Here is a 12,512-nt window from a genome sequence, read left to right on the forward strand (position 1 = left end):
CACCGAGTTCTGAAACGGGAGCTAGGGCACGCGGTTGGAGTGCTGGAAACTGGAAGAGCAGCACCCTAGCACCCATGCGCACGTCAGGAAGCTGAGCTTCCGGATTCCGGCATGTGCATGTACGCTCTTCACACACATTCTTCTGGTTTCCTATGCACGTGCGAAGACCAGGTGACCGACACGCATTTGCACGCCAGAAACTGGAAACTCAGTTTCCTGGCACGCGCATGCTCACCAGGGAGCTACTCTTCCGGGTTCTGGCGCTCCCACGCACATCAGTTGGTCGGCGCGCATGTACATGCCGGAACCAGGAAGAGCAATGGGTGATGGCTGGTGTGCACGGAGAGATGGCTCTGCAGTGGTTAGAGTGCAGTACTGCAAGCCATTCAGCTGACTGTTATCTGCAGTTCGGCGGTTCAAATCTCACCGGCTCAAGGTTGACTCAGCCTTCCATCCTTCCGAGGTGGGTAAAATGAGGACCCGGATTGTTGTTGGGGGCAATATGCTGACTCTGTAAACCGCTTAGAGAGGGCTGAAAGCCCTATGAAGCGGTATATAAGTCTAACTGCTATTGCTATTGCTATGTCACTTCCGGCACACGTGCCACAGGTGTGCCATCCCGGCTATATGTTTTTTTCTGATGAAATCTGAATCTTTCCTAAGGAGAAGCAGGATCGGGTGGAGAAGGAGTCCTTCTTTCCAATCATTTTACTGAATTGCAACGGGTACGTTGAACAAAATCCCGTTTCTGGGCTTGCCCCCCCGCCCTTTCATTTTTCATCCTTGCTGCTGGACCAAATGGCAGGGAAATCGGTCCCCCCTTCCCCCAGACACACATGTGTGTCCAGCTAAATGGATTACTGAAGATACAGATCTCTTTGCCTGTCTGCACTTGCCTTTAGACAATATTCATCAGTCCTACAAAAAGCTCTTGATTAAACAGAGAAGCCAAACAAATGTCAAGGTTCACAGCGAAAGGCCCTTTGCTCCCATCTCACAATCCTCAAATTGGACTGATAAGTTGACTTTGCATTAGCTGTAAGTAATTGTCGGCAGAAATGAAATCAGCTCACTGCTCTGAAGGTAGGAAAGCTGTCAAGGGAAGCCTCTTCTTTTGCTTTTAGGGAGAATAGGATAGGATAGGAGATTGGAATATAGAATAGAATAGAATATTGGAATGTGGAATGGAATGGAATAGAATAGAATATTGGAATGTGGAATAGAATAAAATATTGGAATGTGGAATAGAATAGAATATTGGAATGTGGAATATAATAAAATATTGGAATGTGGAATGGAATAGAATATTGGAATGTGGAATAGAATAAAATATTGGAATGTGGAATGGAATAGAATAGAATATTGGAATGCAGAATAGAATATTGGAATATGGAATGGAATAGAATAGAATATTTGAATATAGAATAGAATATTGGAATGTGGAATGGAATAGAATAGAATATTGGAATGCAGAATAGAATAGAATATTGGAATGCGGAATGGAATAGAATATTGGAATATGGAATGGAATAGAAAAGAATATTGGAATGTAGAATGGAATGGAATGGAATAGAATAGAAAATTTGAAGGGGCCTTGGAGATCTTCTAGTCCATCTCCCTGCTCAAACAGGAGACAAATCTGGACAAATGGCTGTTCAATCTCTTCGTTAAAAACCTCCACAATTGAGCACCCATAACATCTGGAGGTAAATCGTTGGGTGGATTGTGGATAGATCGTCCTCATTGTCAGGAACCGTTTAGGTTGGATCTGTCTGTGTTGAAGACAGAAGGAGGATGAGTAAGAGGAAGAAGGAGGAGGGGCCCACCTATTTTCCAAAACATCTGAAGGCAAGACAAGAAACAATGGATGGAAACTAATCAAGGAGAGAAGCAACCTAACAGTTAGGAGAAACTTCCTAACAGCAAGAACGAAATAACCAGTGGAACAGCTGGCCTTCAGAAGTTGTGGGAGATTCATCACTGGAGGTTTTTAAGAAGAGACTGGACAGCCACCTTTCTCAAATTGTATATATTGGTCTCCTGCTTGAGCAGGGGGGTTGGACTAGAAGACCTCCAAGGTCCCTTCCAGCTCTCTTCTGATTGATTGACCTTTCTCATCAGTTACTTCTTGCCCTGCCTGCACAGTTTTGGCTGGGGAATTCTGGGAGTTGAAGTCCACAAGCCTTAAAAGTTGGACAATCCTGGTTTTAGCACATCCCTGGCTTATAAAGCATGCAAAAAGACTTTAGAACTGGCTTCCTATTAAAGAAGGGGTGTGGAGGGGAGAGGGAGTGTTTCCTTCTTTGGCCTGTTCAGAGCTAACACAGGGCTGCAAATCCTTCCTTTGATGCCCGTGGTCGTGTCTCTCGTTCAAAGTGTTCTTCTGCCACTCTGGCTAATGGGGTCGGAGCAATTCTTTTGCTAATAGATTGCTAGTCCCTTGAGTCGCCAAGATTTTTCTCTTTTTTTTTGAAAGGCAGGTCACACCGAGGAGGACTGGCTGTTAAATAACATTTGATGCCACTCAGGGGGGATGATAATTACAGCCGTTTAGTTAGGAAGATTCACGGGGCATAAGAGCCGCATTCCTGCAAGGGGCAGGCTCAGCACTGACCTTACTCAAGGAAGTGGGGGGGGGGTTCGAAGCCCATCCATCGTCTCTGGAGTTGGCATATCGGGTCACACCGGTGAGGTGGGGAAAGAACCAGGGGATAGAGGGAGGGGAGCTTATAGCAGTTAGACACACTTCTGGAAAAGAAGGCAAATCATGATGACTTTTAAACACTTAATGGATCACATGGCAAATACAGTAACTTCACATCTCTGGCCCCCTGGAGGGTGAGGTGATGTTCTCCAGCTCTTTAGAATAGGATGGAATAGGATGGAATAGAATAGAATAGAATAGAATAGAATAGAATATTGAAAGAATAAGATTGAATAGAATAGAATTAGAATGAATAGAATAGAATATTGAAAGAATGATTGAATTGAATAGAATTAGAATGAATAGAATAGAATATGGAAAGAATAAGATTGAATAGAATAGAATTAGAATGAATAGAATAGAATATGGAAAGAATAAGATTGAATTGAATAGAATTAGAATGAATAGAATAGAATATGGAAAGAATAAGATTGAATTGAATAGAATTAGAATGAATAGAATAGAATATGAAAAGAATAAGATTGAATAGAATAGAATTAGAATGAATAGAATAGAATATGGAAAGAATAAGATTGAATAGAATTAGAATGAATAGAATAGAATATTGAAAGAATAAGATTGAATAGAATTAGAATGAATAGAATAGAATATTGAAAGAATAAGATTGAATAGAATAGAATTAGAATGAATAGAATATGGAAAGAATAGAATTAAATTGAATAGAATTAGAATGAATAGAATTGAATACAATAGAATATGGAAAGAATAGAATGGAATTAGAATTGGAAAGACGAACTAGTAGGGACTTTGGAGGTCTTCTAGTCCAACCTCATTCTTACACCACTTCAGACAAATGGCTATCCATCAATTTCTTAAAGACTTCCAGTCTTTAGAATGGAGCATTCTCAACTTCTGGAGGCAAGTGGTTCCACTGATTAATTGTTCTAACTATCCGGTTTCCGGCGTGCGCATGCCCACTGGTGATATGGTCTTCTGGTTTCTGGTATGGCTGGGCGCGCAAAGACCAGCTGCCTGGGGCACATGCACAAGCCAGAAACCGGACGCTTAGCTTTTTGGTAGATCAGAGAGCACCAAGGACCTCACAGTCCTCCTCTTCCTCCCCTCCTCCTCCTCCCATTCTCCTCCTCCACTCCTCAAACCCCACCCTGTTACTGATGATGTGGAGTTTAATAATAAAACATCTGCAAGAAAACCAAGAAGCTTGGAGAGCACCAAGGATCCCACAATTATCTCCTCCTCCTCTCCCCCCAAACCACTCCCTTCTAGCACTGATGATGTTACTTTGATGGGTCGTGAAACGTCTGCAAGAAAACCACCAAGCTCAGAGACCAGCAAGGACTCCATAGTCCTCCTCCTCCTCCTCTCCTGAAAAAAGTGACTTATCACCCTTTTTCACACTCACAACCCTTAAAGGATCCCCACAGTCTCACGGTCAAAATTCGGATGCTTGGCAACTGACTCATATTTATGACGGTTCCTGGGTCATGTAATCCATCTTTTGCAACCTGACCAGCAGAGAATGGGGAAGCCAGATCCACTTAACAACTGGGCCAGTAACCAATCAACCGCAGGGATTTACTTAACAACCACTATGGCAAGAACGGTTGTAAAATGAGGCAAAACTCACTTAAGAAATGCCTCACTTAGCCACAGAAAATCGGTACATTTGTGCAGCCTGAAGAGCAAGGATGAATTCAAAACACCTTGTGTAGATCGAAGCCAATAATTGAGATATCAGACGCTTCATTTGTGACTCGATCACAAACCGTCAAAACAAATCTCACTCGCCGATCATATCAAAGATCGAAATATCACAATTATCCATTCCCGGCTATTCTCTCTGGTAATTAGAAGAATCGCTACCGGGGGGGGAGCAAATGTAACTCCGTTTTATTTATCAAAAGGAAGAATCTGTATGGTAATTTCCAAGGGAGAAACCATTAGCTTCGTGAGGCAAACCACTGGAAAGGCACAATAGATCAAATTGCTGGAATTACTATTTAATACTTATTTATAGCTCACATTTCTACGGATACCTTGGGGGCATGTGTGTTTTTTTTAAAGGCCTCTAAAAGAACGTATTAAAGAGTAATGAAAATATATATTCCCCTGGTCTGTTTTGATGTTTTTCAATATTACCTCCTGTCTGTCTCCTTTTTTTTTTTTTTTTTGATAGAGTCGTACAGCATCCTATGCAAAGAAAGATATATTTATATTTTTTTGATGAAGAAGTCAATAAGGAAAACAAAGAGTCCTCTTTAAAGGTGTGTTTTTAATAAAGGCAGCGGCACAATAACGGTGGTTTGAAATCTCCCTCCCTCCTTGCGAATCTCTGAAGACAAATCCGAAGACCGAGTGGAGCAAAATTCCAAGTTTCCGCGTTGGATGTCAGGAGCTGAGGATGACTTGTCAGTTCCTCCGATGTCAGGTTTAATCTTCAAAAAAAAAATGACAGGCAATTTGTTCAGGGAACTGTGCAGAATGACAAGATAGGGAAGGATTGTAAAACACGGCACCTGTGCGGGAGCCTTTCTGCTTTCTGCGGACATCAAAAACGGTTGTTTTCTTTTGCTATTAGTCCACTGATGCTGAACAATTGAGCAAAAGGACCCTGTGCTTAGTGGCGGAGTAGCTACTCTCTGTACTCAAGAGTCCCCTCGGTTTGCTTGGAGCTAAGGAAATGCTTGGTTTGAAACCCTGGAGAGCTGCAGCCAACATTGAAGATCAGGGGACAGGAATTCCGTGATATCAAGATCCTCTAAGGTCCCCCGGAGGCTGTTTTTAAAGCATTTTTAAAGACTTTCAAAGCACTACTTTACAAGCTGACAGTTGCTTTGCAAGCCAGCACCGCCCCCTCTCCTACTCACCCACCGGCCCTGGATCACAGGGCTGTGAAAAACATCTGAAAGTCTGTTTTTAAAGTCTCTTAATGGATCACATGGCTGTGAAAAAGACCTGATTTTAAAAACTTTAAAAAAAAAACTTTTAATGACTGTTAAAAACTTTTAATGACTTTTAAACACTTTTAATGGAAACACTTTCACATGGCTGTGAAAAAGATCTGATTTTTAAAACTTTTTTAAAAAAACTTTTAAAGACTTTTAGTGACTGTTAAAAACTTTTAATGACTTTTAAACACTTTTAACGGATCCCATGGCTGTGAAAAACATCTGAATGGCTGTTTTTAAAGACTTTTAAAGTATAGTTAGCTAGCTTATGTTAGTGTATGATTGTTAAATGTTTATACCCTATATTTTGCTCTGGGAAGTTGGGGGGAGGGAGGGTTGGAGGGGGGGAGGGTTGGGGTGGGGGGGAGGGAAGGGGAAGGGGAAATATTTGTAAAATTTATTAAAAATTCTCAATTTTTTAAAAAAGAGACTTTTAAAGCACATCTTTACAAGCTGGCATCTGCTTTGAGGAGCCGAGGTGGCGCAGTGGTTAGGGTGCAGTACTGCAGGCCACTTCAGCTGACTGTTATCTGCAGTTCAGCGGTTCTAATCTCACCGGCTCAAGGTTGACTCAGCCTTCCATCCTTCCGAGGTGGGTGAAATGAGGACCCAGACTGTGGGGGCGATATGCTGACTCTGTAAACCGCTTAGAGAGGGCTGAAAGCCCTATGAAGCGGTGTATAAGTCTAACTCCTATTGCTATTGCTTTTCATCCCACCACTACACCAGCCGGATACTTTGCATTGGCGGCCCATATCTGGCCCGCGGGCCGTAGTTTGAGGATGCTTAATCTAAGAACTCGGCAGCCCATTCAGTCCTTCCTGATCAAAGCTTTAGCCACTATCAGATTCCCCAAAGAATATACAAATAAAATGAGCCTGATACAAATTGAGGAATTGAAATGGGAAGATCTGATCCAAAAAAACCATCATTTCAGACTCAAAAGATAAGAAGAAGCCAAGATGCCCCAGAAAAAGGGATTAAAGATCTAAAACATCTGCTGATGTGCTACCACCTTTGTCTTTTTCTTTGGACCGGCTCCTAATGTACAACCTTTCATGCGCTGTGCCCAAATCACGGCAAAACTCTCCTCCCCTCCCCTCTTTTTCCCCCCACCCCTTTGTTGTTGTTTTTACTCTTCTATTAATATTTAGTTGTCTCACTCAATTAATGTTTCATGACAGAATCCAATTCAAGCAGGAATGGAATCTTTGCAATATAGGAAACAGCTCCAGGTAAAATTGGCACTTTATTTATTTTTCATTCATCTCTGGGTTGTAGTCATCTCGGCTCCAATTGGAAGGTTAGTTGTGGAGCTGAAAATACCTGCAGGCTATTGTAGATGAAGCCGGTGTGCTACCTCGCGCTACCCTCACTGCCGTGCATGCTCTGGAAGAGTGGCGTGGTTTTGAGCATTAAAAAATGAAGGGTTTTTTTTTTTTAAAGGAAAAAAACAGATGCTCTGAACTTCAGATGGATTGTCCGTGTGTCGTTCTAATAAAGCATATTTTTAATCCGAGATGTTTGTAAACTTGGAAGGTTGCTCAGTGGTGGGATTCAAATAGCAATAGCAATAGCAGTTAGACTTATATACTGCTTCATAGGGCGTTCAGCCCTCTCTAAGCGGTTTACAGAGTCAGCCAGAGGTGGGTTCCTACCAGTTCGCACCTATTCGGTAGAACCGGTTCGTCAAATCTACCGAACCGGTTAGAAGAGGTTCCCCCTGTGGACCCGGAAAGCAGGCCACACCTACAGAAGAGCTTCCAAAAAAATTTGTAACCCACCACTGGTCCTTGGATATGATTATTCTACACTATCAGGCTCCTATTTATAAAACTCAGGGCCTCTGTGAAAGGTAAGGATGACTTCTGCGTTTGTGGTGCAATCAGAACATTGCGTGTGTTGAAGTTGTTTTAACGCAAACCAAAGATGCCTTTTAAAAAACAAGTTTACATCATATTCTTATGCATGCCAGTGCTGGGTGGGAGGTAATTTAAGGTGGTTCTGACAAGTGTCGTCGGCATCTTCATATCCGGTCACATGGGCGGCAAGCCACTCCCATCCGGTCACATGGGTGGCAAGCCACTCCCACCAAGGAGGCCACACCCACAGAGTAGGTTTGAACAATTTTTGAAACCCACCACTGGAGTCAGCATATTGCCCCCAACAATCCAGGTCCTCATTTTACCTACCTCGGAAGGATGGGAGGCTGAGTCAACCCTGAGCCGGTGAGATTTGAACAGCCGAACTGCAGAACTGCAGTCAGCTGAAGTAGCCTGCAGTGCTGCATTTAACCACTGCGCTACCTCGGCTGTTATTGAACAACCGGTTCTCTGCCCTAATGACCAGCTGTGTAGGCTTGGCGGTTATGTGACGATGAGGATATGGCCAACTCAACGTCACTCAGGTCGATAAGCTACGGACCACCAGTTGGTGAACGCTGTTCTAAGCCAGCTCCCACGCTGGTTATTGTACTTTCATGCTACCATACAAATGAGCCCATATTTTGACAGTTTTCCCACTTTATTAATCCAGGAGATGATAGAAGATCCATGCATTGGAAAGCTTCCCGTGACTGCATTAATTGGCATGGAGGGTGGCTGGGAGAACATTGAAAGACAGATTTAAATGTTGAGAATGATTTGCTTTTGAGTTCCATCACTCTTTTATGAAGCCAATCAAACTGGTTTTCTTTGTTTTGCTTTAATGAGCGAACAAGTTTTGTTCCCTTTTTTTGTCAAATGTTACACACCTGAGAAAGGAAAACTGTCATCTCAAATTCATAAGCAGAGTGGGAAAATGATATTTGATCTAAGTTGGATCAAACGATCCATAGGCATTTACCCTAAACTATTTTCAAATTCCAAATTTATTTAGACGCCATCCTCCTTACACCCTGACAAAAATGTGATTTGGGGGTGAGTAAAATTGGAACAGCGATAATGGCAGTTACCTTTCTGTGGTATACTAAGCGATCAGATGTTCCTTACTTCCGTTTCCCCCCCCCCTTTTATAGTTCGTCAAAGAGGTGTTGTCTGCCTGTTATTTCTGCCTCTCCTTAAGGCAATTCCTTTTTCTTCATTTCCTGCACCTCTCAGAGAAATCAGAGGAATAGTTGTCAAAATATTGGCCAGATAGCAGCTTTACAAATTAATCCCCTAGCTTGATACCTGAAAACAAAGGTTGAACTCTATAATTGGCACTCGCAATGGTAATTAACTGATTAAGAAAGCACCCGGCAGTTTGTGTGTTTGTGTGTGTGTGTGCAAAATGGCACCAGGTGTGCAAGACTCATTAGACATTCTTTGCATCAAAACACGTCTTTGAGTTGTTACCTCTTTAGTGCCACGCTGCCAACTGCCAATTTGATTGGTTAAGTAGTTGGATGCGGTTTGGGAGATGGGGGGGGAGAAGGGAAAGGAGGATGGGGATGGAGACGGGGGAGGCCAGCAACCGCCCAATATTCTTTCTTTCGGATTGATGTGTTTATTACTTTTTGTGACAGGGTTCCCAAGGCAGAACTTCAATATAGGTACAAGCTTCTTGAGAACGGAGCAAGGGGAGAGGGAGGAGTGGCGCGAAGGCCGGAAATTGAGAAAGTTATCATAAGCACAAAATTGTTATTGAAGGTTTTGCTCCGAGCGTTTTGTAACGCTTGTGTTATATACTCTTCCGCAGACAGTAATCTAACAGGGAATTACAGAAAGCGGATTGCCAATATCTATAAATTGCATGGTATGCTCAGGAGCTGCCTTCCCGACGGGCCAGGCGCTCCTGCCTTAGGGAGGGAGAGGAAGATTCCCCAGTGGGGCCCTTTTCTGCCTGCAAGTTGGGGGGGAAAAACGAGCCAGAAATTGGAGGAAAAGAAAAAAAAAAAGCTTGGCACCATCAATCCCTACACAGGTTGGTTTGAGTTAGATAGTGTTGGCGAATCATTTTGGCACCAAGTGCTGAAACGGGAGCGCATGGGCATGGGGGGTAGTGCTGGAAACCAGGAGACCAGTTCCCCAGCATGAATGCACATGCTGGGAAGCTGAGCTTCCAGTTTCTGGCGTGCGCATGCGCTGGTCACATGGTTTTCTGGTTTCTGGCACGCATGCACGTGTGAATATCAGCTTGTGCACACCAGAAACAGGCAGCTCAGCTTCCCAGCATGCACATGGGCGCCAGCTCTTCTGGTTTCCGGCCTTCCCGCACATGTGAAGACTGGCTGGTGCACATGTGCATGCCGGAACCTGAATGGCAATGGGCGACAGCTGGCGTGTCTTGGAGAGATGGCTCTGCATGCCACTTCTGACACACGTGATATAGGTTCGCCATCATGGAGCCAGATGTTTAAAATGTCGCATTCACATATTGCAGTAAGCAAGCGTTTAACCATAGTCTGTTGGGTAAGTGCCGGGTCCACTTAGCATGCAACCCACGTGACTAAACCCTGATTGATGTGGGTAGATCAAGGCTACTAGTCGATAGGGATAGCTGGGGATAAATCTGTTGGCATCTTGTTGAACCAAGAGAATGACAGAATATCAGAGTTGGAAGGGATCTTGTAAGTCATCTGGTCCAACCCCTTGCCCGAGCAGGAGACCCTACACCATTTCTGACAGATGGCAGTCCAGTCTCTTCTTGAAAGCCTCCAGTGATGAAGCTCCCACAACTTCTGAAGGCAACTTCTGTTCCATTGAATGGAAAATAACAGTTGGAAGTGACCTTGATGTTCATCTAGTCCACAACGGTGGGCGAATCCAGAGATATTTCACCAGAAGATTCCTCCACTCCTCTGCTTGCAACAGAAGACCTTATGCCACCAGACTTGAAATGTTGGGCTTAGACAACTTAAAACTTTGTCCTCTTTGATCTGACCTAAGCATAGTACATAAAATTATCCGCTACAGTGTCCTACCTGTCAATGAATACTTCAGCTTCAACCACAACAACACCCAGGCACACAATAGATACAAACTCAAGGTAAACAGCTCCAAACTCGATTGCAGAAAATACGACTTCAGCAACAGAGTGGTCAACACCTGGAATGCTCTACCTGACTCCGTTGTTACATCCTCAAACCCCCAAAACTTTAACCTTAGACTCTCTACTGTGGACCTCACCCCATTCCTAAGAGGTCTGTAAGGGGCGTGCATAAGCGCACCAGCATGCCTACTGTCCCTGTCCAAATTGCAAGAGCCGAGGTGGCGCAGTGGTTAGAGTGCAGTACTGCAGCCACTTCAGCTGACTGTTATCTGCAGCGGTTCAAATCTCACCGGCTCAGGGTTGACTCAGCCTTCCATCCTTCCGAGGTGGGTGAAATGAGGACCCGGATTGTTGGGGGCGATATGCTGACTCTGTAAACCACTTAGAGAGGGCTGAAAGCCCTATGAAGCGGTATATAAGTCTAACTGCTATTGCTATTGCTAAATGTTCCCTTGTGTTCGTATTCATTTCATGTATTCATAATCATGTTTATACTTATATCTGTTACCTAATTTCCTGCTTGACGAAATAAATAAAAATAAAGAAACAGTATTAGGAAATTCTTGTTTAAAAGACCTTTCCCCCTGCCTTTGATCTTTTTTCTGCGGGGAAGAATGGCAGAAAAAGAAATCACTCACCGTTGATCTGAGCATCCATAGATCTGTATCTTGTCTTGTCAACCGCCCCCACCCCCCTCTTGCTTTTTTCAAAACAAAAGTACATTTTGCATCAGCTCCGCACATTCCTCCCATTTGCGTGGAACTTACTAAGTCTGCATTTGCTTAAGAGTTTTGATATGCCATAATTGTTCCCAGATCTGACAGCCCAATTTGGATCCATCACTAAATGACTTAATCAATGATTCTAAATTAGTGGAGAACTGAGCTTTGAAAGAACATGTTCCTTCTTTATGGTTTTCATTTTCAATAAATGTCGAAATGCCTTTAGTGGTCTGGGGGAGGGGGGGGAAGGGTGCCTTATGAAAATAATTTTCATAATCAGCAATATTTTACATTAAGGTGTGACAGAGGCCCGGCATTCCTCCTCCGTGATTCTTCACCGAACTGTCAGTGGCGCCTATAATCTCTTGATTGACATTCGCCAAATAGCTTTCTGTATTTGCCTTGGAATAATTGAGATGTCAAATAACTTCAAGCCCGGTTCATTGATTCCATAAGGGACCCTGAATAAATATTTTGAATATTTGGAGGGTAGGGGGCGGTATGCATTGAGGAGGAAAGGAAGATTAATTCTCTTGGCTGGAAAAATAGATGACCGGGGGTGGGTGGGGGGGATCTGGGTTGGGTTGTGCCTCTGGCAAAGAAGATTCTGACAACCTTTGGTTGAAATGGTGCGATAGATAGACAGATAGATAGAAAGATAGAAAGATAGATAATCATGGGTGGGTGGGTGGATGGATGGATGGATGGATAGATAGATAGATAGATAGATAGATAGATAGATAGATATAGATATTGATAGATAGATAGATGATAGATAGATAGATGATAGATAGATAGAGATAGATAGAGATAGATAGATAGATAGATGATAGATAGATAGATAGATAGATAGATAGATAGATAGATAGATATAGCTAGATAGATGATAGATAGATATAGATAGATGATAGATAGATAGATAGATATAGATGATAGATAGATAGATAGATGATAGATATAGATAGATAGATAGACAGATAGATAGATATAGCTAGATGATAGCTAGATAGCTAGATGATAGCTAGATGATAGATAGATAGATAGATAGATAGATAGATAGATAGATAGATAGATAGTAGGTAGGTAGGTAGGTAGGTAGGTAGGTAGGTAGACAGACAGACACACACACACACACACACACACACACATACATACATACATACATGATAGATAGGTAGATGATAG

This window comes from Thamnophis sirtalis, unplaced genomic scaffold, assembly GCF_051295495.1.
Source record: "Thamnophis sirtalis isolate CommonGarterSnake01/CBP01778 unplaced genomic scaffold, rThaSir2_p1.2 scaffold_14, whole genome shotgun sequence".
Lineage (NCBI taxonomy): Eukaryota > Metazoa > Chordata > Lepidosauria > Squamata > Natricidae > Thamnophis > Thamnophis sirtalis.